Here is a 23,960-nt window from a genome sequence, read left to right as displayed (position 1 = left end):
GACTGTGAGAAAAGCCTTACTAAAACAGCTTTAGTATATTATATCAACCGTGCTTCCCTTCTCCACCAAAATAGTTGCATTGTCAGAGATAACATCAAGATGGTCTGGAATTATTTGCTGTAAACAAATCCACATTGGCTGTTAGTGAGTGCTACCTTCTAACTTCTAGGACCTCTAGGTGCTTTACAAATAGACTGTTTTTATAGCTTCCTCTAGTACAGTGGTTTTCAAACTGTTCTGTGGGACCGTGGGGTTCCACAACAAGTCATCAGGGGTTCTGCAAAGAGCTTGGGGGTAAAAGCAAAGCAGGCTGGGAGGGGGTATGCCACCATTGCTGAGCTGGGTGCCTGGCTCTGTGTCAGCTCACTGGATGGGGTATGGGTTTCCTGGCAGAAGCAGTAATATGAAAGGGTTCCACAACGTTAGGAAGCTTGAGAACAACTGCTCCAGCACCTTCCCAAGTATTGAAGTCAAACTGATCATTCTCTAATTCCCCAGATCCTCCTTGTTTCCCTTTTTAGAAATGGGTACTATGTAAGTGTTTGGGGACCTCTCCTGACAGCTATGCACTCTTGATTTATCACAGTTTGCAGCCTTGCCTTTTCTTTGTTGATATTAATTTTACTAACTGGTAGCAGTTTATCTTTTTGTGAAGACTGATATAAAGCAGGCATTGAGCAGATGCTTCTTTTTTACATATTCTGTTAATACCTCACCTTCTCCACTGAGTAATAAACCTAGTTTCCCAGGGATTTCTTCCATATGACTTATGTTATTGTCTTAAATGAGTCAGATGACAAGAAATATTATTCACCTTTGCGCTCCTGATTTTTGTCCGTTTGTATTTCTGCCATTTGTACGTTAGTGATGCATCCTTCCCTCTATTGCTTGTACATGCATCTCTTTTTACATAGCTAAGAAACTCCTTGGGTAGCCACATGGGTCTCCTGTACTGCTTGTTATTTTTTGTCTGTGATGGAACAGCTAGACACTGGGCCCCCAGTACTGTTCTCCATAGGTACTTCTAACTCTCTAGGCCTCCTTTTTTCATTTGTCTGTCCTTACTGTTTCTGCTAATGGGAAACTGCCTAATTGAGCCTTGTTCTAAACCTAGCCATCCTGGTAATCTTACAATTTATGAATCTTCGGGAGCAGAAACATGGATTCTTTCTTTGGTACATTAATTTGTTAGGAGACCTTGTTAAAGCACATTTCCATCTTGCAAAATAGATGGGACCAAAGCCTGCCCCTGAGTCATACTTACTTGACAAGAATACCTAATAGAGTTTTTGTTCAAAACCATTTTCTACTCCAGGGCTGTCCAAGTGGTTGCTCGCAGGGCTGCATGTGGCACCTGAAGGTTTGGTGTGTGGCCCACAAGCTCCTGCCCAGCCACTGCTCTCTACTTTCATCTCCTTCCCACACCCCCATTACTACCTACCGCTGCAGCCAGGAGCAGGCTGTTGGAGTGCCTGAGTTGCATGTGTGGCAAAGAAAGGAGCTGGGTTGTTCACACTGTAGGTAGGTGGTACGGGGGGACGGGGAGGAACAGGGGTGGGTGCCGTGTGTGTGGTGAAGGGGAGCTGGGGTGCCTATGCTGGGGGGCCAAGGGACAGCCCACACAATTCTGGGGGCAGCCAGGCATGTGAGTGGCTGGGGAATACATTGGGCAGCCCACACAGCAGTTATACCTGGGGGGTGGGCACTGGGCTGCCCACACTGTGCACAGCAATGCGGGGGCTAGGCAGGAGCCCACTTGCCCACATCGCATGCAGCCCCCAGGTCTTTGGTCTGTGCAGCATGCAGCTCCCTGCTATTCAGAAGTTGGGCCACCCTGTTCTCCCCTGCTGGGTGCTGTGTCCAAAATCAGTGTTTAAGGTTTCTCTAGGGAAAATCATTTGTACAGCATGTAAGAAAACAGGGTCATGATTCATGGCTGGGAATCCTATGTACATATAACTAGGGAATGCATTAAACACCTTCATTTGCCACTTCTAATAAAAGTACTGTAGGCTTGGACACATCAAATGTATTGGCATTACATTAATTCTATCTAGCACATCTATAAAATTACTTATTCAAAGATCGGAGACATTTTTAATGTTGTGTCTTTCACCATGTTTCTTGATTCTTTGGTATTGCGAGTTTGGACAAGAAATAACGTATTAAAACTGCTCTAATTGCACAATGCTCGTTCACACCTCAGTGATACTGGAGAACACAAAGTCTGTTACCTTTTAGGATGCTAGTCTATCAGCTATGTGTAGATCAGGGTTCACATTGTGTAGATCAGGCCCTTCACGTTGTGTCTAGTTGGTGTCTTCTCTGTCCGGTTTTTCTTCTCTCCGACCTACCAGACCAACAAAAAACATGAAGATACTGGATTCAAAGTCATCTAAAAGTTTCCTTCCATAAGGGCTTTCCTGAAGTGCAGCCAGTGGTTAGATGGTACACATACAAATGCTCATCTTTTCCATTTTTGAATACAAGGAAAATATGGGGAAGGAGGCCATCTGTTTTTGTTTTGGGGTTGTTGTTTTTTTTTTTACACCTTGTATATCACAAATGAACATACTTATCCAAAGCAGTCTAGCCTGACTGGCACAGTAGAAAGCTGATGATGCTCCATCATAGCATGTATAATAATACCATCGAGATGTTCTCTCTTCCTTACAGTAGGACTCGGTACAAGGAAGTACAGTCCCTGGACCCAGTGCAGGGAAGAATGGTTCAAAGCATGCAATGGAACAAACCAATCCCATAAACAGGTGACAGTAGGTATTCTGTACGTCCTTCAGGAAGCCGTACTGAAACAGTTTGGTCCACTGTTATAGGAAATTCAGTGCAGAGGTGTGATGTTTTCACTTAAACAGTGCAGGATGTTCCTATTCAAAGTGATTTGAACACACTGGTGCAAGCTGCAATGGTGTAGTTCTGTAATGTAGTAGGGCTGGTAAACACTAAACCATTTCAGACTGGTTATCTATGAACTCATTCTGATATGAATCTGCATTCAGTAACTTCTGAAAACACAGACATTTGGGCAGGAGAGTAAGTTATAAAAACAAAGCAAGAAAAACAAAAATGGGCATCTCACTGCATTGTGGGGCAAAGCAGGATTCTGTTCTGTAATGTGTAATTCTGCCTTTTGTAAAATATGGGTGCACTAAAAGAAGCCAGATGGCTGCTTTTCTGAAGAGCCTTTTCCAGAGTAATAAAGCTGTAATACACAGACGTCTCTTCCCTCATTAGGATACAACTAAGTAGAGTTTGAAATAATAAGCTCTGGTTCCCATTTTCAACTGAAATCTGAACTCTGCTTTACATTCCTGACCCATAATGAAACTATTGCAAAAACATGCTTTTCCTCCACCAAAGCAGCATGCATTGAATTATAATGGTCCATTCTGCAATTTAGACCTTCTAATTTTCAACAGCCGTGTACTTTCAACAGAGGTGAAAGGTCTATTTTTCATTGGGGAAAATGTAAACAAGAATCCACCAAAAAATACAAGGAATGCATGTTTTTTCCTCTCAACCTGTGTGTTCTTTAGAGCAGCTCCAGTAGAGCAAATTAAGAGCAGAACAGATTTCCAGGCTGGCAGTCTTTCTTCTCTTGGGCAGGACATCTTTGAGACGTTGGAACTGATCCATAAGCCAAGTTCCATCTTGGATATGTGTATGTGGCTTTGGTTGAATTGACACAATGGGAAATGTGTGCCCACTGTGAGTGAGACAAAACATGGGCCAGTAGTCTGTATAAATGACAGGGCTAACTAATTTTCTGCCTTGCTTTGCATTTCAGTTATACTTGTAAAATGAGGTTCCCCCTCCCCTAATTGCCTCTTTCTTCTGACCCTTTAAGGTCCTAACACCCGTGTACAAAATGTAGTGCGTTGCCTTTTATTTTGCTTTCTGCTCCTTTTGCTGTATATGCATCTCACTGTTTTGTTGTCTGTTCTTCCAAGAAGAGCAGTTTGTAGAATGGGATATCAAGGTTTGGTGTCTTAGGTGAAGTCTGCTGTGAAAGCTAAGGCATAGATTGCTTCTTTCCATGGAAAGGGCAAAATAGTTGGCCTGATGGCTCCTCAGGCAATTCTTTGCAGTTGGCCCTGCTGGAAACAAGCAGAATGCAACAGGCTACAGTGGATTTGCTGAAACAGCTGCTACTTTGATTTCAAAGCTGGGATTTTAACCTTGTGGAGGGGGTTCTGCTTTGGTATTAATACGTCTAGACCAGTAGTACTCAGCCTTTAACCTGGGGTCCATGTCATCCAGCCTGCAGGGCTCCCCATGGGTCCAGAAATTTGGCAGCAAGAAAGTGGTGGCAGCGTTAATTGTCACATCTTTCAAAGCCACAACAATTAATGCTGCCACTGGTCCACCACAAAATTTCCAGACTTGTGTGGACCCCTGTAGGCTGGGTGGCACCGGTGCACAGGGTTGGGCTGTGGCCGGATCTGGCACGTGGAGCTGGGCTGGTGCATATGATTGGGCTGCAGCTGGATCCAGCATGTGGGGTTGCACCAGCAGCCCAGCCCTGTGCAACAGCCCCCCACTGGATCAGGCCTATTGACTGACCCTGCTGTGGGGCCTTGTCTGTGGACTGGCCTCTCACCACTCATCTGGCCTGTGGAGCAGGAAGGTTGAGCCCCACTAGTCTAGAGCTGCCAATGTCTTATGGTGTTGGGGCGCTAGAGCCAGCACATATCTTTTAACCACTACATAGATTCTCGGAATACTGTCCACAAGCCTTTGAGAAATGGGAGGGAAGGATGGCTTGCCTGCCACCTACACAGCCAGGGCCCTGTGCCTGTTCAGAGGATGTACAAGGTTTGTTTGGTAATACAATGTACAGTACTAAAGTAATACAGCATGGCCGGCTGTGCTCCTAGAGTCTGACTGTGATGGAATTTGCTCCTGGCTGTAAAAAAAAGAAAAGTGGTTGCAAGGATTCCACTGCTTAAGAAGTGGGGGTGGGGAAAGTATTTAGTATGTTTTGAATCATGAATGGCCTAACAGAAGAAATACTGTAAGAAGAGGCAAAATCTGCATTTGATCAGCTCTGTGCTGTTCAGCAGAAATGCTCGGAATTGGGTAAGTAACTGCGAGAATAAAGCAGCGCACAGTTCTAAATGCCCACACTGTGACTTTCAGATAATTGCCCCTTTACGTCCTGAACAGCTTCTGGCTTCTGACCTTGTGACTGCTGGTTATTCAGCTGCAGCTTGGAAATGTGCAAGGATTTACATAGCCAATATTTAATGAACGATATGCTGAACTTTACCATGGCAACTTTGAATAATTACGCTTAATAAATGTGCACATGAAAGTGCTTTATGTTGCTTGAGTATAAAAATCTCCTTTCGTCCCCACCTGTTTCTGTAGAGAAATTAACTTTCAGAGTGCTTTAAAAAATGTTGCTAGCTGCCGTGATGCGTATGCAGTGGTCGAGCCACTGAAAGTGTCTTGCCACAACAAATCCAGAGGTGTGACCTTAGAGCCTCCCTCCAGACTCGCTCATAGAGGCAAGGCAGCTATGAATGGGTATGTGAATGTGGTCATTTCCTGGGGAGTCAAAGACTCTAGATAATATTTAGTTAGCTACGTGCTGTTGGCTCCTGAAATTGCTAGCCTGAGGCGCTGCATGGGCTTAGGAGAGACCTTTTATCTTCTTAACTCTCGTTCAAGAAACTCCTCCCATCTTCTCTTACTCCTACAGACATTCTTAAATTATGTGTATAAGAATAGACCTAAACATTGCTTATAGATAAATATTTTTAATTGTTCAACTTCGTATTTCTGTCTATGTCCTGCCACTGGAATTTCAGGACTCCACTTAATAGTCTTGGATGTGAAATTAGTTGCACTGAGGATTCAGTTTTGAAAGGACAAAATCAAATGGCTTGCTTCACTACCTTTTCTAAAATAAATATTAGCATTAATTCCAGCATTTGTCCCTAAATACACTCATTCTCTTCCAGCTTTTTTCACCATTAAACTAAGCACCATTTTTCCCCCAGTTGAATCTGCTTACCATCTTATTTAGTCTTTTTAATCAGTGGAATAGTAGAGTCACCCCAATCAAAAAGATGTTTCAACTTAAGATGTGTGAGCAGGTCCTTATTGGAATGTAGTTTTTGTACATTTTTTTTCCTGCCAGACTCTCTTGGGTACTCCTTTTATTTTTTTTTTCCCTTGCCCTCAGTGTTGCAACCCTTGATGGATTGGAAAGTAATGGAGGTGGCAATTGTAGTGCTGCTGCAGTGACCATTGCCATGCGAGGCCAAATGTTTGCTGAAGCACACAGAACTTGACTGAATCGATCAAACTGAAGGAAATACAACGTGGGGTAAAATATATCTTTGTGAGCTCTGCCAGAGCCAGATGGGAGTGGTCGCCTAGGTAACCAGGCTTTTACTGGCATAACTCAATAGCTCTGTCTAAAACAAATGGTGGGAGCAATTGCACCAGTGTAAGAGGAAGAAATGCACCACTTTTGATTAGGCACAAGTAATTAGCTCACTCCCTGTACAACAATAAATTATTTAGATTTAACGACAGACCATATGATGTTGTTTCCATAGTTCCGAGGAAAGGGATCAGAGTTTAATCCTGAGCTTCTGGGCCAAAAGAGGCTGGGAGCATGGAAGAAGAGAAATGTTCAGTGCTTGGGGCAGAGAATAAATACTTTTGTGCAACTCCCTAATTTATTTATTTATTTATTCTTTTGCCCCTTGGACAACTTGAGTGGCATTGACCTACTCTAGAGGGAGGGAGGGATGAATGGGCAGCCAACTAAATTATGAAGTCTAAAATATTCGGTGCTGCTTTATTCATAGATTAACATAGGAATGTTGTGGACACAAAATAAGAATTTTTATATCTTAGAAGTCAGATATGATGCATGATAGCAGATCTCCAGAAGTGAGCTTCTGTATGTACAAGGATGTTTTTGTTACACATGGATACTGGGGTAGGGGTCATAAACAGCAGAATACACTATTTATATTTCTGACTTGAAATAAACAGAAGTATAGTGTCAGGATGTATGGAATGAGATGATAAAGCATAGTCAGACTGAAGAGGAAAGTGGATGACAGCCAGTTTTCCGGTTTGATGTTAACTGTTTGGGAAACCTCTTAAATGTAAAAAAACAAATAAATGGCACATTATAAAATAAATCAGAACTAAGGAAATGCAAATTAATTATCCATGCTGTTACATGTTACCCCAAAACTTTGTTCACAGATTGTGTAATAATCCTATCAAAACCTCAGTGTGATGCTGTGTTTTTGAGACATCTGACTGGACAGCATCATTTTTTAAACTTTTAAAAGGACATGCAGGAGGACAAAACCAACACAAGTGTGTTTACTACAGTGCAAATGCCACAATCCACTTCCAGTGATGATTAAGCCATGACACAGTGTTTATATGTTGTAGCACCCTCTTCACTACTCCCCTTTGCAGTGGTTTAGTCAGTGGGTGCTAGCACTTAAGGGAAATGAGAGGCTAGTGCACAATGGACATAGACTTATTTTGCAAAGGGGAACATAGTAAAACCACTTCAATAGCTGGGCAGGCAGTCAGCGGCTTGAGGCAATGTGTTGTCAGCGATTGCTAAGAAAGCTTGGACAGCTGCAGTACTGAGGCTTAATTTACAGTGACTTTGTGGAGCATGTGTCAAAACCTTCTTGTCTTGCAATAAAACAGTTTCCAGTGCACAATCCTCAGCATATCAGAGGGTTGTTTGTAGATGCTCAAGAGTTCGTTACTTTTCAAGTGGATGGCAATGCTTTCCATAGAGGTTATGGAGGACTTTTCTGTTTACACTTCAGCATAGCCATCTGTTTATGGAATTAATATTACTGTAGTGAACACTGTTAATAGGATTCATTTCTGCTAAAACAATAGGCTGCAGTAAATCTCACTTTCATAGCATTTGTTAAGTCTTTGTACAAACAAAATGCAAGGCCAAGATTTTAAAAAGTGAATTTATCTGAAGTAATTGCAAGGCTGTTATAAAGTAAGTTGTGTGGATTTTTCCAAAAGCCCTTGATTTCTGAATGCACTACAGGTTTTAAAAGCATAACAAAAATGGACATCTTGTAATTAACATTACGTGAGTTTTAAAATAATTTATAAATTGTTATGCTAAGGTCTTAGAAGTCTCTTTTTCAAATCCATATTTAGGCATGCAGTTAAGATCCTTGGTTTTCAAAAAGGCAGCTCATACTGATTTAAGAAAAGGCCCATCTATGTAACTAGCCAGCCTGTGCTACAAAGTTCTCTTATTAGAGACTTTTACTCTTATGAGTAGAGTCAACTGCAGCTGCATCCTATCCTAGTTGACAGTTGCAGTCTGTCTCAAGTCTAAAGGTGCATCTTCCACCCTTAGTTCCAGCTGTTCAACTCATGGCCCAAAAGCCTGGGCAATACCCTCCATTCAGACTAGACTTCTGATTTTACCAGGTGAGGCTCTTCACCAAAAGATGATTATCATGTGTTGGCAAGACTGTGGAGTCGCTCAAGTATTGCAGGTATCTGCCTGAGTTCATCCCAATGGTTCAGGCACTATGGGATTGGAACACAGATCTCCTGATTCCTCTTCCCGGCTCAACTACTGTTCTGCTGTGTGACAAAGCGCAAATTGTTTCTCTGTGCCTCTGCTGCTCCTTCCATCCTTTGTCTGCGGAGAATGGAAGCTCTTTGGAGCAGAGTCTTCCAATTGGAGTTCTTAGAGCACCTCACATGACAGCCCAGATCTCTGTTAGGGTCTCTAGGCACTGCTTGAATAAAAGATAATGCAATAGGGTGATACTTTTTCATGATTTAGGGAAGTCTCAAATGACTTAAGCTTTTCATGGTTTGCTCCTGAAAGAAATTAAATCTATGGCTGCTTGCCTAAACCACCCTAAGCTTACTTTTCTGTGGATTCTCTTACTGTATTGAGAGTTGTTTTTCCCCAGAGTCTGTGTTGGATATGGATGGATTAAGCTATTTGCAATGAAAAGAAAAGTTGCTAAGGAAATCCTTGAGACTATGGCTGTTTAGTTAAAACCATGAATGGAGCACATCTGTGCATGACTCTTCTTTTTTTTTTTTTTTTAAGATGGAACCCCAAATATACTGGCGAGCATACTTATAACTCTGAATATACTTACTGAGTGATGGCATCCAATGCTGTTCATTCCATGTCATCTTAAAATATTTTCCTCCCTGAGCTGCAAAAGTTGACTGTTCTGTATATCTGACTGTTTAATGAACTAAGAATCGTTTTACCTGCCAGAGCTGACAGCTCCAGTTTCTCTCCCAAATCAAACATCATAACAGTATTGCAGGAAATGACATTCTCTGCTTTCTGAAGTGCTTTTGCTATATTGGGGAAGCACAAAGCTTTGAATGTGGGTCTCTGACAGGAAAGTTTAAATGACTTTTTCCAAACACATTTAAAATATTAGATTTGTCAAGGATATTATATTGTAAAAACATTTGAAGTTTTTGTTTAGGATATTTTACTGTTTTAAAAAATGGTTCGTTGAACAGAAGCGAGTCTGACGTACGCTCTAAACTTGGCTAGAACAAAACATTGTATATACATTAATTTTAACAGGAGCAAGACTTGTGGTAGTAGGGGAAGCTGATTGTATTTCCACAATACTAAATGTAGATTTGCTGAATCTCATGTAAACCGTAGTCAACTTTCCTTTCTTCTGTTGTAACTTATTTTGATTGAAGAACTTAAAACTTAAAAAATTAAAAACATTCAGCGATCTGTTTATATGGTATATAGCTCATTGGTTAAAAGCAAAACAATAAACTCTAGGTTTTACATATTTTTGAAAGGTGATATAATTTAAAGATTCACTATTATGTAAAAGCCTAACAAATTAGCATTTTATGGTTTATATACATACTTATCAAGTAGTACTTTTGGTAGTTATACTGAAATGCAAAGAAGCATTAATTTTTAAAGAACATTGCTTATTTCTGTTGCATTTCTCTCTCAAAAGAATTAAGAGCATTTTGGATATATGTATATTTTTTTAAACTCAAAAGCCTTACTTGTGTAATATCTTTTTAAATGGCGAGCCAGATGGGTTAGGGAACACTTGTACATGTCATATATGTCTAACGCCTTTCATTCTCTAGGGACCACCCTGCATTACATCATATTTTATGATTGCAAGACAGTGTTAATGGAACTTGGCCATATGGTTGAATCATCTGTTCTCTCCAGCCCTGGAAGGATTATACAAGTATCTTCAAAAGAGTGTTTAAATTTATAGCATTTTTTAACTCTACTATTTGGAGTCCTCATGCTGGATGTAGTCATGAAAATTTTAAGCAGATTCTGTTACTGGTTCAATTAAAAAATAAACATTAAATAAATACTGGGCTGTAGAAGGCAAAAAAATAATGGATTCTGAGTTAAACTGGGTTACATATATTCTATGATGGAAGGAGAAATGAAAGATACAAAGTATCATTTCAAAGAATTTGCATTGTTACCTGTCCTACCTTTAACATTACTTCTCCTGGGGTTTTGCTCTTACTCTTAAGACTAAAATCTGGATCTGTGAAGAAAATTTCCCTCATATACATGCCTTGAAGAAGAAAAATTATGTTCTGAGAAGGAGGGAACCTGGCTAGTAGCTGACTCCCCATTTGTTTCCAGGAGCAGTTTGAATCTCTCAATTACTTATCCACAGCCTTTGTAGTTGATATAGTACAAAAAATCACAGTTCCTGCCTGCCGAGTATATAGTCTTCCCAGGGTACAGAGTAGACAGAGCAAGCTGGGGGTGGGAAGAGAAGTGAATAACTAGGTTTGCCTGTCAACCTTCACTACCTGCAAGCGTCAAAGAAGCAGTTCTTCAGCAAAAAAAAATTGTAAGCCTTAAATGCCAGGTAGGCTGCTCTTATTGCCACAATGCTTTTGTACTGTCTTCATGCCAGAACTCTTGGCTGTCTTGCAATAACATGGCTACTTTTTTTTGAGCTTGATTGGGTTCTCGGACTCCTAAAGCTAGCACCCATCATGAGGTGCATCTCTTCATTTTTGGAAACTTGTTTGAATTGGCCAGCTGATATGTATCCACATCTTTTCATATAGAAATTGTGTGGATTTTGCAAAAAGGTTAAATTTTGACCTCAGTGATGAGCAGCAATGCTGTACTGTATCATGCTGGTTACTTGAGGCTAAATGTAAAATGCCCTAGATCAATGATGCTCAACCTTCCAGCCCCATGGCCTGGTTTTGGGATGTATGCCTCAAAAGCATTGCAGGCTGGCTGCAGCCAAGACCAGGGATTTTGACTGGGGTGTGCCAGTGCCACTGCTGAGACTTAAACATGGAGGTTCCTCGCTTTAGGGTCTGATGGATTGCCATATTTGGAATTTTACCCCACAGTCAGCTTGGTGTATGGTCTGTATAGGCATTTTTGCCTTCTTCTGTAGTGGGGAGTGTGGTCCTTTTCCTTGGATCTCTCAAGCATATTTAACAACCCTTGTAGTGGCAGGACATTGGCTGCTGTTGTCCCCCTGCTTTACCTGTAACAGGTTAGGGTATTATGGCTTGTGATTGTGTCCAGGTTGACTGTGTAGTTTTGCTAATAGGTTAGACAGTGGATTTGTATAGGATGGTTTGGGTGGGGGTGATCCCATCTCTGGACCAGGTGGTTTCTGGAGGGCCCCTCCTGCCCCACTTTTCTGTGAGTCTATGATAAGTGCACATTCATGGGCTAGATTCAGCATGCGACATTGATCCCACGCACTGGCTTGATCCCACACACCAGATCTGGCCACAAAATGACTTTGCATGCTGGCCCTGCCGTGGACCAGTGATCTAGCACGCAGGCTATGTCATCTGGCCCATTGGGCTCCACATGAGCCCCAAAATTTGGTAGCAGGGGAGTGGCAAAATCAGTGGCAAATAGCACTGCCAACACTTTCCTGCCCACCCACCAAATTTCTAGACTTATGGGAAGCCCTGTGGGTTGGATGAGACAGCTCCTCAGGCCAGAGGTTGAGCACCACTGCCCTAGATCAGTGGCAGCACTAAACCTTGATAAAAGAAGGACAATTTGAGATGTGTTGACATGTTAAAATGCTACAGGGGCTGATCTACTGTAGGTTTAAAAGGAAAAGGTGTGTTAACAAATAGAAGTGCACTGATATATAGGTGCCATATCAGATTGGCACCGATAAAAGGAAAATTAACATTATTGGCTTTTTTTTGGCCAGTGTCGCTAATAACATACTAATAAATATAATATGCCTTCTGGCTGGGACCCCCAGACACTGGGGGCGTGGAGGAAGGGGGGCAGATTGAGGCTTCTGCAGTGAGGGAGGGGCTGGGGCTGGGGCAGGGAGTGGGACAGAACCACAAGCGGGTTTTCCAGGGGATCAGTGTCTTGGCACTTAAAAATTCGGGAGCTGCGCACTGGCCATGCCACATACCCTGCCCATCGAGTGGCAGTGGTGGCAGCGAACTGTGCCTCCCACTGCTGGATGGGCAGGGGATGTGGCCAGCATGCAGCTCCCAGGGCAAAGGCAGTAGGGTGAAGATCCCCGAACCCATAGTGGGCAGCCCACTTCCACCCTCGCCCTGCTCCAGTTAAAAGCATCCCGGCACTTAAAAATGGCGGAGGCATTCAGTGAGCTTTAGTTTAAGTGCCTTTGCCACCATTTTTAAGTACCGGGATGCGGATCCCCTTAATGAGCTGCCTGCAGCTCGGTCCCACTTCCTACCCCGGCCCCAGAGTCCCATTCACTGCCCTGCACCTGCCCCACTCCTTCCCTCACCATGGGGGCCTTGATCTGCCCCTCCACAGCCCTTCCCCTCCACAGATTTACCTGCAGGGTGCTACTCTCCATGCTGCCTGCCTGCGTTCCTGTAAATTGGTTATTGGATCAGTATTAGCCCATATGCCTGGTGAATAATTGGCTATTGGTATCAGCTAAGAAAATTTTTTTGGTGCACCCCTATTAACAAAAATTATGCACCTGTTGGTGCTCTCTCTAGTCTTATGTGAACAATTCTAGCAAATGGTTGGCCCTATAATAATAGTATTCCTAAAACAGGCTGTATACAATATCTTCTTTTTTTTTAAATGTATTTTGTGAGGTTAATTCTGGGCTAGTGTTATTTTGACAAGATGTAGGTTCCTTGTTCTGTGCTCAAGCAGGAAAAAATTAGGGGTGCACAGATAACTATTTTTTTGGCCAATACCGATGGCTGATTTATTAACCAGCTGTATTGGCTGATACCAATCTGATAGTCGATATGCAGCCCAGAAACTTGGAAAGCAGCATCAAACCAGTAAGTTGGAGGGAAGGAAGGGGGCTTGGGGGGCAGATCAAGGCCCCCATAGTGAGGGAGGGTGTGATGGTGCTGGGAGTGGGGGTTACAGGTTGGGCTACAGCCACCCCAAAATTTGCTGTAGCCTCCTTCCCTGTGCTGCCGCCACAAGCCTTGCTCTTGCCTGCCCCAAATGCAGCTCCGTCCCAGTGCCCCCACAAGGAAGAGACCAGCATAGCCTCCAAACCCACAGCAGGCAGCCCACCCTTGCCCCACACACAAATCTGGGGGGCACATGCCCCCCATACCTTCCCTGGAGGTGTGTGCAGCAGCAGGAGCACGCCATCCCCCGCTGTACCCCCCCCGATGAGCTGTCCACAGCTGCATCCTATGCCATGTCACACTCCGGCTGGGCAGCGCCCGCCCCAGCCCTTGCCCCGTTCCCTCTCACTGCAGGGGCCTAGAACTTCCCTCCCTGCCACCCTGCAGCTGCACGCATGTATGTGGCATTTATTGGTGGCATTATCGGCCACATGGACCAAAAAAGCCAATTGCTGATAATGTAAATTTTTCTTTTATCAGTGCTGATTACAATATGGACGGATATATTGCTGCACCTCCAGAAGAAATTAAACCCCTTGCTGAGTTAGGGCAGTTGAGGCTACCTGAGGGGTTTAAGCTTGAAGGGTGGAGTGACAGCTGTGGCCCACTAGTCAGTTGGAAGGTAGAGCCATCTGCCATATGAACAAGAAATCCATGCCCCACAGAAGGTGCTCTGGGGGAGGAATAGAGTTTGCTCCCTTAAATGAGGAAAAAGCTGTCTCTTGGGGAAGAGGGCAGGGGTTGTCTTCCCCTATAATTTCTGTGACACAGTTGGTTGGAGGGGTAGGAGTGGTTTTTAAGCTGGTGTGGCCATCCCACCAAAAGGGTTACTCTTTTTTTTTTTTGTCCAGAAAGCCTCAAGAAAACAGATGGCAGCTGTCGGATACTACCAGGATGAGCTAGGGGTTTTTAGTTTTGGTTTTGCTTCCCATCTCTGATCAGGGGGCTGTTAGCAGGGAAATGTTTACTTCTGGAAACTAGGTACAGATCCTGTCCAGATCTTGCCCTTTCTCAGTTTCTTGCTGCTTTAAATTGTTTGTTTTTTAGACTGAAAAAGTATCAGTAACCTGTAAATGTTGTTTTTGGCTTTAAAATCAGGAATATCATAGCAAAGTTACCTGCTGCCTTGACAAGTGGCATTTGCACTAGTATTCACTCATTTCGGTACGTGCTGAAACAGGATGTCATTTAATCTGTTGGCCCTGGAACGTGTTGGGATTTGTTGAACCAAGGAATTAATGCTGGTTTCAAACTACCTCAGAAGCTTTTGGATTACTTCACACTCCCCCTTGGCTATCTAGTATCATTTACAGAACATTTTTTCCCCAGAAACATGGCTTTATGGAAAAACTACTAACTTCTGTTTCTTCCCCCTGCCCTTCCCACCTTTAAAATAGAAATGCAGAAACTCTGCTAATATTCTGAACTCGATTCACTTAATTCTTCAGTAGCCACTGCTAATGATTCATTGGCCTTTCTCTAGTCCAAAACCTGGAGTGGAGTGGAGAACTGACAGGTTGTCCACAAGACGCTTAAAAAGGGACTTTGTTGCTATATCGCCTGTAGACTTGATGTTATAATGTCAGTTTTAGGGATCACTCTGCTTCAGGGGCAGGCAACTATTTCAGCTGGAGGGCTGCTTAATGAGTTTTGGTAAGGCGTTGAGGGCTTCAAGGGTGGCCCGTCCCCTGGTTGCTGTCTTGTGACCCCTGACCTTTGCCACTGGAAGTCTCTTCCCTTGCCCAGGAGTACTCCTGTGGGGCTGGAATTGCTTGTGTTGTATGTAAGGCGAGGGGGGGTGTGGTTGGAGATAGGTAGTTTGGGGGGTGGGGGGCTGCTGGGTGTATGTGTGGGTATGGTAGGGGGGTAAGATAGGTGTGGAGGGTGTGTATGGGGTGTATATGTGGATGTGTGTGGGGGCATGGGGTGTGTGGTTGGGGTGTGGGGTGTGTGGAAGAGATGGGTGTGTGTAGGTGTGATGGGATGTGGGTGCATCTGTGGGGAGGTATAAGGGTGCTGGATTGCTGTGGGGTGTGTCTGTGGGTATAGTGGGGGTATGTGGTTGCGGTGTGGGGTGTACGGGACAATGTTGGGTGTGTGTGCTGGGTATAGTGAGTGTGGGTAGGTTGGGTGTGTGCATATGGGGGACTTCCCCCCTTCCCGCTCTTTGTGATATGGCTTAGTCCAGCCCCTCTGCAGGCAGGGTGGGGGAAGGGGGTTGGCACTACCTGCCTGGCTCCCAACATGCTGCAAGGGCAGGAAAGCAGCTGCTGCCCATGGGCAGCAACAGAAGCCCCTGCAAAAGGGGAGTGGGGCAGGGAGCTGAGTCTGGCACCGCCAGCTCTCTTGGTCTCCGTCCCACACCTACCCAGCAGGGCTGCAACTGAGCCTGCACTGGCTCCTGCTGCTGTTGCTTCTATCTCATGTGCCTGCCTGATGGGGCTACACCAAGTGTACATTGACTTCTGCTGCTGCTCCCTCCTCCTGCCTGTCCTGTGCCTGCCCTGCAGGGCTTTGTGAGCAGCCAGACTTCTTCACGCCTCCCCCTCCACATGCTCCTCTGGCCCGCACAAGCAGGACCAAAGCAAGCTGCAGGCAGAGCCCATCCTGCTCCCCTTGATGGTTCAGCTTCTTCCTCCCTACCTGCTGCTGGGACCACTGCAGCAGGGACAGGAGGAGTCACTGGAGGCTGGGGGAGCCCAGCAGCTCCCTGGGTGGCAGCAGTAGCAGGAGCCCTGCTCAGAAACTGTGCCTGCTGGCAAGGGAGGCTGGGAGCAACACACACTGCCCTGGGTGGGACTTGGCCCCATGCAGAGTGCAGCAGGGGCAGCTGCGGGCGGGGCCTGATGCAATTAATTGGTTGGTACCTGCCTGTGGGCCACATTTGGCCCACCCTTGCAATACCTTCTTCAATGAGGGTGTGAGTTAATTCATAGATTTCATAGGCATTAGGGCTGGAAGGGACCTCGGAAGATCATCGAGTCCAGCCCCCTGCCCAAAGGGCAGGAAGTCAGCTGGGTTCATAGGATCCCAGCAAGATAAGCATCCAGTTTGCTCTTGAAGGTGTTCAATGTAGGCGCTTGAACCACCTCCGGTGGCAGCTTGTAGGTGGCCATCAGATCACCCCTGAGCCTGCGCTTTTTCAGGCTAAAGAGCCCCAGGGCTCTCAGCCTGTCATCGTAGGGTCTGCTTCCCTGACCTCTGATCATGCGCGTGGCTCTTCTCTGGACTCTCTCAAGCTTCTCCACATCCTTTTTGAATTGTGGAGCCCAAAACTGGACACAGTACTCCAGCTGCGGCCTCACTAAGGCCGAGTACAGGGGGAGAATGACGTCCCGGGATTTGCTTGAGAAGCATCTATGGATGCAAGCCAGCGTTTTGGTCGCTTTACTAGCCGCCGCATCGCATTGCAGGCTCATGTTCATCTTGTGGTCAATGATGACCCCCAAGTCTCTTTCTTCCATAGTGCTAGCCAACATAGCACTGCCGAGCCTATAAGGATGCTGCGGGTTTTTTTTCCCAAGGTGGAGAACCTTGCATTTATCGGCGTTGAACACCATCAGATTCTCGTCCGCCCACTTGCTGAGCCTGTCCAGGTCAGCCTGGATCGCCCGCCTGTCTTCTGGTGTGGATGCTTTGCCCCAGAGGTTGGTGTCATCTCATCAGCGAACTTGGCCAGTCCGCTTCTGACTCCAGTGTCCACATCATTAATGAAGATGTTGGACAGTATGGGTCCAAGGACAGAGCCTTGGGGGACCCCACTGGTCACAGGACACCACGATGAGTGACTTCCATCGATTACTACCCTCTGGGTCCGACCCCAGAGCCAACTTTCCAGCCAGTGGATCGTGGAGGACCCAAGGCGACAATTGGCCAGTTTCTCCAAGAGGTGATCATGGGAAACCGGATCGAAGGCTTTTTTGAAGTCAAGATATATGATATCAATCTCTTCTCCCTTGTCCAGGTGATAGGTCACCTGGTCGTAGAAGGAAATGAGATTGGTCAAGCAAGACCTAACTGCAACAAACCCGTGCTGGCTATCCCTTAAGATGTTGGCGTCGGCCAGTCCATTAAGGATGGCCTCTTTAATAAACTTTTCTAAGATCTTCCCCGGGATAGAAGTCAGGCTAATGGGCCTATAGTTAGCCGGATCCACTTTCCTCCCTTTCTTGAAGATAGGCACCACATTGGCCTTCTTCCAGTCTTCGGGCACTACACCAGGGCGCCAAGAGTTTTCAAAGATCCGTGCTAGAGGCTGGGCTATGATGCTCGCCAGCTCCTTGAGTACCCTGGGGTGAAGATTGTCAGGGCCTGCTGACTTGAAGGTATCCAGTTTCTCAATTCTCAATTCTACTTTAACTTACCTACCGGACTCCTTAATTTACAATTTAGATCTATGCCAGGGTCTTTGGGGCCAGTTTACAGGTAGCCTGTATAGTGAGATGGAACAAACCAAGGTTCTTGATTCATTGGGACAGCTACTTTATGAATTGTTATGGCTATGTGGAGATTTTGTGAAGGGAGAAGCAGAGCAGAGGATGTTTCTTTCACCATGTTTCATCTGCCCTCTAACAAAGGGAAGGTAACATAGAAAGCTGCACTGTCAAGAAGTTGCCAAATACTCTAACATGTCAGGGAATTTGTGTTTTGGGGTTTTTTAATGACTTCCCAGAGTTTTCCAGTTCTTCTGGAAACTAATTTTTAGTGTAACTTGCCTGTGACTTGGATTATCCTTTACTGCACTCATGAAATTTAATATGGCAAGGAGTCAAACTTTTAGTTTTAAGATTTAATACACAAACTGACAGGTATTGGATCCAGAGGTCAGTCTGTGGTGCAAACAGTTGTCAGAAGTCTCATGAGGACTAGACAAATAATCAAACGCTGGCCTGCCTCTGGGATCTTGAAATGCTCCTGAAGATTGAACTAAACCCTCCAAGGCTTCAGACTCAATCATTACTTGATCCAAGGGTTTCTCTTCTGTATTTTTTGTTTTGTTTAGCTGAGTCATGTATTTGAGGGTAGAAAGCTCTACTTTGTAATAATGGATATGTCCGATATCAGAATGGCAAGACTTCATATATAAATAGCCCACATGGCTTTCTTGCTCTGAAACATTTTGAGATTTTGGTATGAATTTTGAAATAGGATTTTTTTTTCCTAAAACTGCAAGAATAATCAGGCTCTGCAGTCTGTTAGATATCCAAAATAACTCTGTTACAAAATTAACCTCTTCACTGTCTCTCATGTTGTCCATACTCATATTTGGTAAGTAAGTATTTTGGATGATATTCAGACGGTGGAGTTCTATTTGGCAGCTACCTCAAAATTTAGCTTTGTCTGAACAAAAATGTTCTTATTATGCTCTGGCAAAGTGGATGTTTGTCCAATATGCTGGAATGCATAGGTAGCTAGCAGCATATTGGCATGTTCCCAAGAAGCATAAATATTGGATCATCTAACATTTTGAGCCATGCAACACAGACTGGTACTGAAATCTTGTATTCATACTATAGCGCCCTTCCCAGTCTCTACCTCACACTTTGCTATTGCACAGTAATAGAAACAATGTCTAAAAATTCTGTAATAAGGATTGCCTTTTACAACCATAGAAAACCATCAGCAGATGCATCACGAACAGAACCAAGGAGGTGATACTTCCCCTCTATCAGGCGCTGGTCAGACCGCAGTTGGACTACTGCATGCAATTTTGGGTGCCGCACTTCAAGAGGGATGTGGATAACCTGGAGAGGGTCCAGAGAAGGGCCACACGTATGGTTAAGGGCTTGCAGGCCAAGCCCTACTAGAAGAGACTAGGGCACCTGAACCTCTTCAGCCTCCGCAAGAGAAGGTTGAGAGGCGACCTTGTGGCTGCCTATAAGTTCATCACGGGGGCACAGAAGGGAATTGGTGAGGCTTTACTCACCAAGGCGCCCCTGGGGGTTACAAGAAATAATAGCCACAAGCTAGCAGAGAGCAGATTTAGACTGGACATTAGGAAGAACTTCTTCACAGTTCGAGTGGCCAAGGTCTGAAACGGGCTCCCAAGGGAGGTGGTGCTCTCCCCCACCCGGGTGTAATCACGCCTCAGCATTTTTTCCTGCCTATGCAGGGGGTCGGACTCGATGATCTATTGAGGTCCCTTCTGACCCCAACATCTATGAATCTATGAAAATGCAAAATGTATGGTCAGGTGGAAGGGCTCAAAGCTGGATAGTTGGAGGGGTGGAATAGTAGTCTGGAACCAGTCTTCATAATACTTGAAGGGAGATGTGGATCAAAAGCACTAAGGAACAGACTCTGTAGTAGGTGTTGTACAGAAAAAGCTTCCAATTCATCAAGGTCAGGATCATATGCTCACCTGACCCAATCAAGATCCATTGCATGCTGGTGGTCTCTAGGCAGAGATGCCAGTCAAGGAGCTCAAAGGTGTCAGTAAAGAAGAATGGAAGGAGTATGTTCAGTTGCCTAAAGCAAGGAAAAGTACTGCTGAGTTGATAATAATTTAAAAAGTTATGCCATAAATGGTATATGTATTAATTATTGAATTCTGATAGTCTGTGCAGGTCTGGATGGCTGAGACACTCTCAGTCCTTACCCACAATGAATTTACAACCTGGTCTTGTGATTGTGAAGGCACATTGCTGTTATTGCAAAGCACAATATTTAACACACTTTTCAGGCTGCAGTTTGCATGGCTGTTATACAATAACTACAATGAGCTCTGCATAGAGGCAAAGATTTCTGTGGGTGATTTTTTTTTAATTGGACAAAGTGTGTGGTTGAGAAACTTAGACAAAATTTTGAATGTAATGCATTCTTCAGGTCTGAGGAAACAGCAGATGCAGAAAAAAAATAAAAACAGTCTACCTGAAGAATGCATATTAGAAAGCTTGTTTAAGTCTATTCCAACCATGCAGTTGGTCCACTAAAAGGTATCACCCACAAAAATCCTGCCTCTTGTATATATTCTAGACCGGGGTAGGCAATGTTTTTTGGCCATAGTGCCAAAAAACTACAATGTCTACCTTGGAAGGTGCTGGAGTGCCGATATGTTGGAGCCTGGAGCAGCTGTGTGCAGCCTCCCAGCTGCAGCCGGCCCATGGGGCCCAGTCTGCTTGCAGCCTCCCAGCTGCTTGCTGGGAGCACCCTGAGCTCCATGGCTGGCAGCAGCTGCTTAGACCCTGGGCTGATGGTGGTGTGCCGAGCAAAATGACTTTGCATGTCATGCTCAGCATGCATGGCGGGGGCTGCTGACCCCTGTTTTAAACCATTACTCCAGCACTACTCTGTTTGTATAGCTGGCTTTGTCTTGTAGCTCATGGAAATTGTAATTTCTCAGTGGCCTGCTTGTCACTGAAGAGGCGTTTACCTATTCCAAAGCCAAATTGTATTTCCCAAATGCCTTGGTTTGACATCCTCTGGCTTTAAGGCTGTGATTTGTTCAAATGAAGCCAAGGGATTTAAGCTCTAAAAACCTTGGCGAATGTAATGAACATTGGGCACCAAACACCTTTAACCTCCTACAAGTCTCAGCTGGAAAGAATGTCCAGTTAAAAATGCATGTTCATTGTGACAAAGCTGCATAGTTGAGATCTGTTGACTTGGCAATTTTCCAGCTCTTTAATTCTTCAGACATCTTTATAAGAGAACATTTCCTTTCCAAACCTGCCTAGCTTCTTCTCTGTGGCTTAGAAATGTCTCATTCTCACAGAGCCTGCCCAGCCTGACGGTGTGCAGACCGGAGCTGAGGGGTGTCGTGCACCATCAGATTGGGCGGGCTCCATGTCTCCTCCACGTGCAGCTCCCTACTGGAGTGCTGGGAGCCCCATGTGAAGGCATGGAGCTGGCCCAGTCCAATGGCATGTGGTCCCCACCTGCAGTGCCATGAGCCCCATGTGCTGTCATGGAGCTAACCCGGTCTGGTCCAAAGGCATGTGCCAGCAGTCTGGGGACTTGGCCAGAACCATGCACTGCTTTCTGGTGCTGCTGCTGCTGCTACTAGCAGCAGGGGATGTGCACATGGGGAGGGGCACATGGCGTGGGGGGGCGCACTGACCCACAGACCCCACACACTTCCACATCCTCCCCCCGCCATATACAAGAGTAAGGCTTTATTTTGAGCTATTATGCAATTACCTCTATATACACTATGCAAACACACATAAATTGGGACAAGTCCTTAAGCAGCCCTCCAGTCGAAATAATTGCCCATCCCTGGTTTAAAGTCTTAAGACAGGTGGCCAACTTGCAGCACGTTTGCAATGAGTGACATGGGCAGCCTGTGTGTGTGGCATGTGGCAGAGACCAGGGAGGGGACAGGCAGCACAGTGGCTGGTAGCAGATTGGGCAGGGAGCACATGGCAGATAACAGAAAGCAGAGCTTCAGATCAGGCTGGGAAAGGGGTTTGGAGTGGCACAGCAAAAGACAGAACAAAGTAGAGAAAAAAAACTGTGAGGTGTTTCTTGTTTTACTTTGATTTTGTTTTTTGTTTCCTTTTCAAAAGGCCCCTCTAGTTTTTTCCCTGTGGTAAGATAAACAGGGCATCTTTCACTCAATTAGTTCTTGGCTTTACTACCTCCAGACTTAATGTCAATGATAGGTCACATGTGGTGTGGTTACCAAAGCATTCTGTGTTATCTCCATGCAGTGATAAATCTCCAGTCACTTCACTGATGTGTGAGATGATAAACAGTAGGAGGTGGTCTCATGTACAGTGAATATTCTAGCCATGTGCTATCAATTATTTAGACCTCATTTTTCTCTTTTCTGACACATGGTCAACTTTGTGAGCAGATTCTTTTCTATTCTGCTGTTAAGAAAATAAGAACTCCTATTAACTGGGCTACAGATCCATTTTGCCTAGTATCCCATGTCACACAGTGGCAAACAGTGGATGCTGAAATAGAGAATGAACAGAATATGACCAGGGTTTCTTCCACTGTTCCTCTCCTACTTGCAGCCTAAAGGAAACTTAAGAAACTTAGGAAAAGGAACACAATTAAAAGAGCAATAGTGCTCAAAAGAACATAGATTTAAGTGTATGGACTTCCATTAGACATTAATGAGATACACTAGTCCGCCCTTAAAACAAAGGTTGAATTTTGCCTTTATTGGGGTGGGGAAAGAAAGAATTTGTCCAGCCTGTCTTGTTCTCCCAGTTAGATGTTCATTTTGTTAAGGACATGGGACAACAGATGCAAATCAATTTAGATTTTGTAAGTTCCAAAAACTTATAGCACTATACTTTTCTTAACATTGGAAATAATGCATATTGAAGCAAAATAACGAATGCCTACACACCTTTCCTTACCTTAGTTTCATCTCTGCTGCTTTGGCCTTAGATCAGAGACCCTCAAGGTGTCCCGGCAACAATAAACTCTTCTTAGCATAAATTTCACAACTTTCTCCAGTACATGGCTTTTTCACCAAAGCATGGAGTCTTCTTTCACTTCTGCTTCTAGTCGTCTTCTTCCTCTCTCTTTTTTAGCTCTTGCGAGAAGCCTTTTTATAATTTCAGATCCCCTTTGTCAGATGACCAGTTAAACGTCATCAGATGACCTGTTGTGCAGTTTCTTCCTCAGAAATCAGACTTGAAAAGTTGACTTACCCTGGTTGGTAGGCAGCTCTTTGTCCAAAGGAGCTTCCATGTGAATAGAGGATCATTAATGTTTAATGCTCCCCCCCCAGTTCATTCTTTATCACCGTCCCTTGGAATTGTAATATAGTGGGGGAGCTAAAATTAAATAAAAAATTAAAAAACTAAAACTAAAAAAAAAAAAAAAAAAAAAAATTTAAATTGAAGACTGACAACCCTACATTCCGAGTGGAAATTCATGATCTGTCAGAGTCCCCAGGGTCAATCAGAAATTGTCCCAAAATTAACAAGGATACAACACTGGATTATAGTTTCTCATTCTAAAATGTATGCTGATAACTAACTTTTCTTGATTTATATTCCACTATAAAAAATGTTGCTTGCTTCCACAGTGTAGAGAATGCCAAATAATACTTTTGTATGAAGCAAATGTTTTTAGTCTGCAACTGTCAATTTTTAATGTCAACCATCATGGTCAGCAAAAAAACCTAAGGAACATAGGGTGAATCTGATATCTTTTATTAAACCAACTGAAATAATTGGAAATAAATGTTCTTAGCAAGCTTTCGGGTTTAAAAACCCTTCGTCAGGCTGAGGAAGCCTCTGCAGTTGGTGCATGCTCTTCCTGGGTGGAATAAATAGTAAGGAAGCCAGAGGCTGTGCTGCATGCAAAACAGGCAGTCAGTGAAGATGTAAGTTGAGGAGTCAGTGGGTGAGACACAGGCTTGTGGGGTGGGGTGGGGGGAGAAGGGGGATGAACGTAACAGGTAAATAGTGGAGAGGTACCTGGAGAATCAGATTTCAGGTAGGTTGTCTCATAAATCCAATGTTTATATTTAGTCCATTTTTTGTATCCAGGAGGTTGATAAAGTGAAGTTCATAGGCTCATCTGTGAAAAGTGTTTTGTAAGATCCCTTTGAGTACTAGAACTGAGAGAGTGGAGAGAGAGTGGTT

General features: G+C 44.3%; 1 long non-coding RNA gene across 1 annotated transcript; it reads right to left on the bottom strand.

Moving 5' to 3' along the window:
* Nucleotides 1–2,101: 2,101 nt before the first annotated feature.
* Nucleotides 2,102–23,206, bottom strand: LOC112548129. The gene is made up of 3 exons (XR_003091942.1): nt 22,722–23,206; nt 19,769–19,875; nt 2,102–2,350 (listed from the first exon to the last, which is right to left on the bottom strand). It is a non-coding gene; the product is annotated as an uncharacterized LOC112548129 (long non-coding RNA).
* Nucleotides 23,207–23,960: the final 754 nt, after the last annotated feature.

The sequence above is a fragment of the Alligator sinensis genome, unplaced genomic scaffold, assembly GCF_000455745.1.
Source record: "Alligator sinensis unplaced genomic scaffold, ASM45574v1 scaffold536_1, whole genome shotgun sequence".
Taxonomy (NCBI): domain Eukaryota; kingdom Metazoa; phylum Chordata; order Crocodylia; family Alligatoridae; genus Alligator; species Alligator sinensis.
This window is presented reverse-complemented; position numbering and strand designations above follow the sequence as displayed.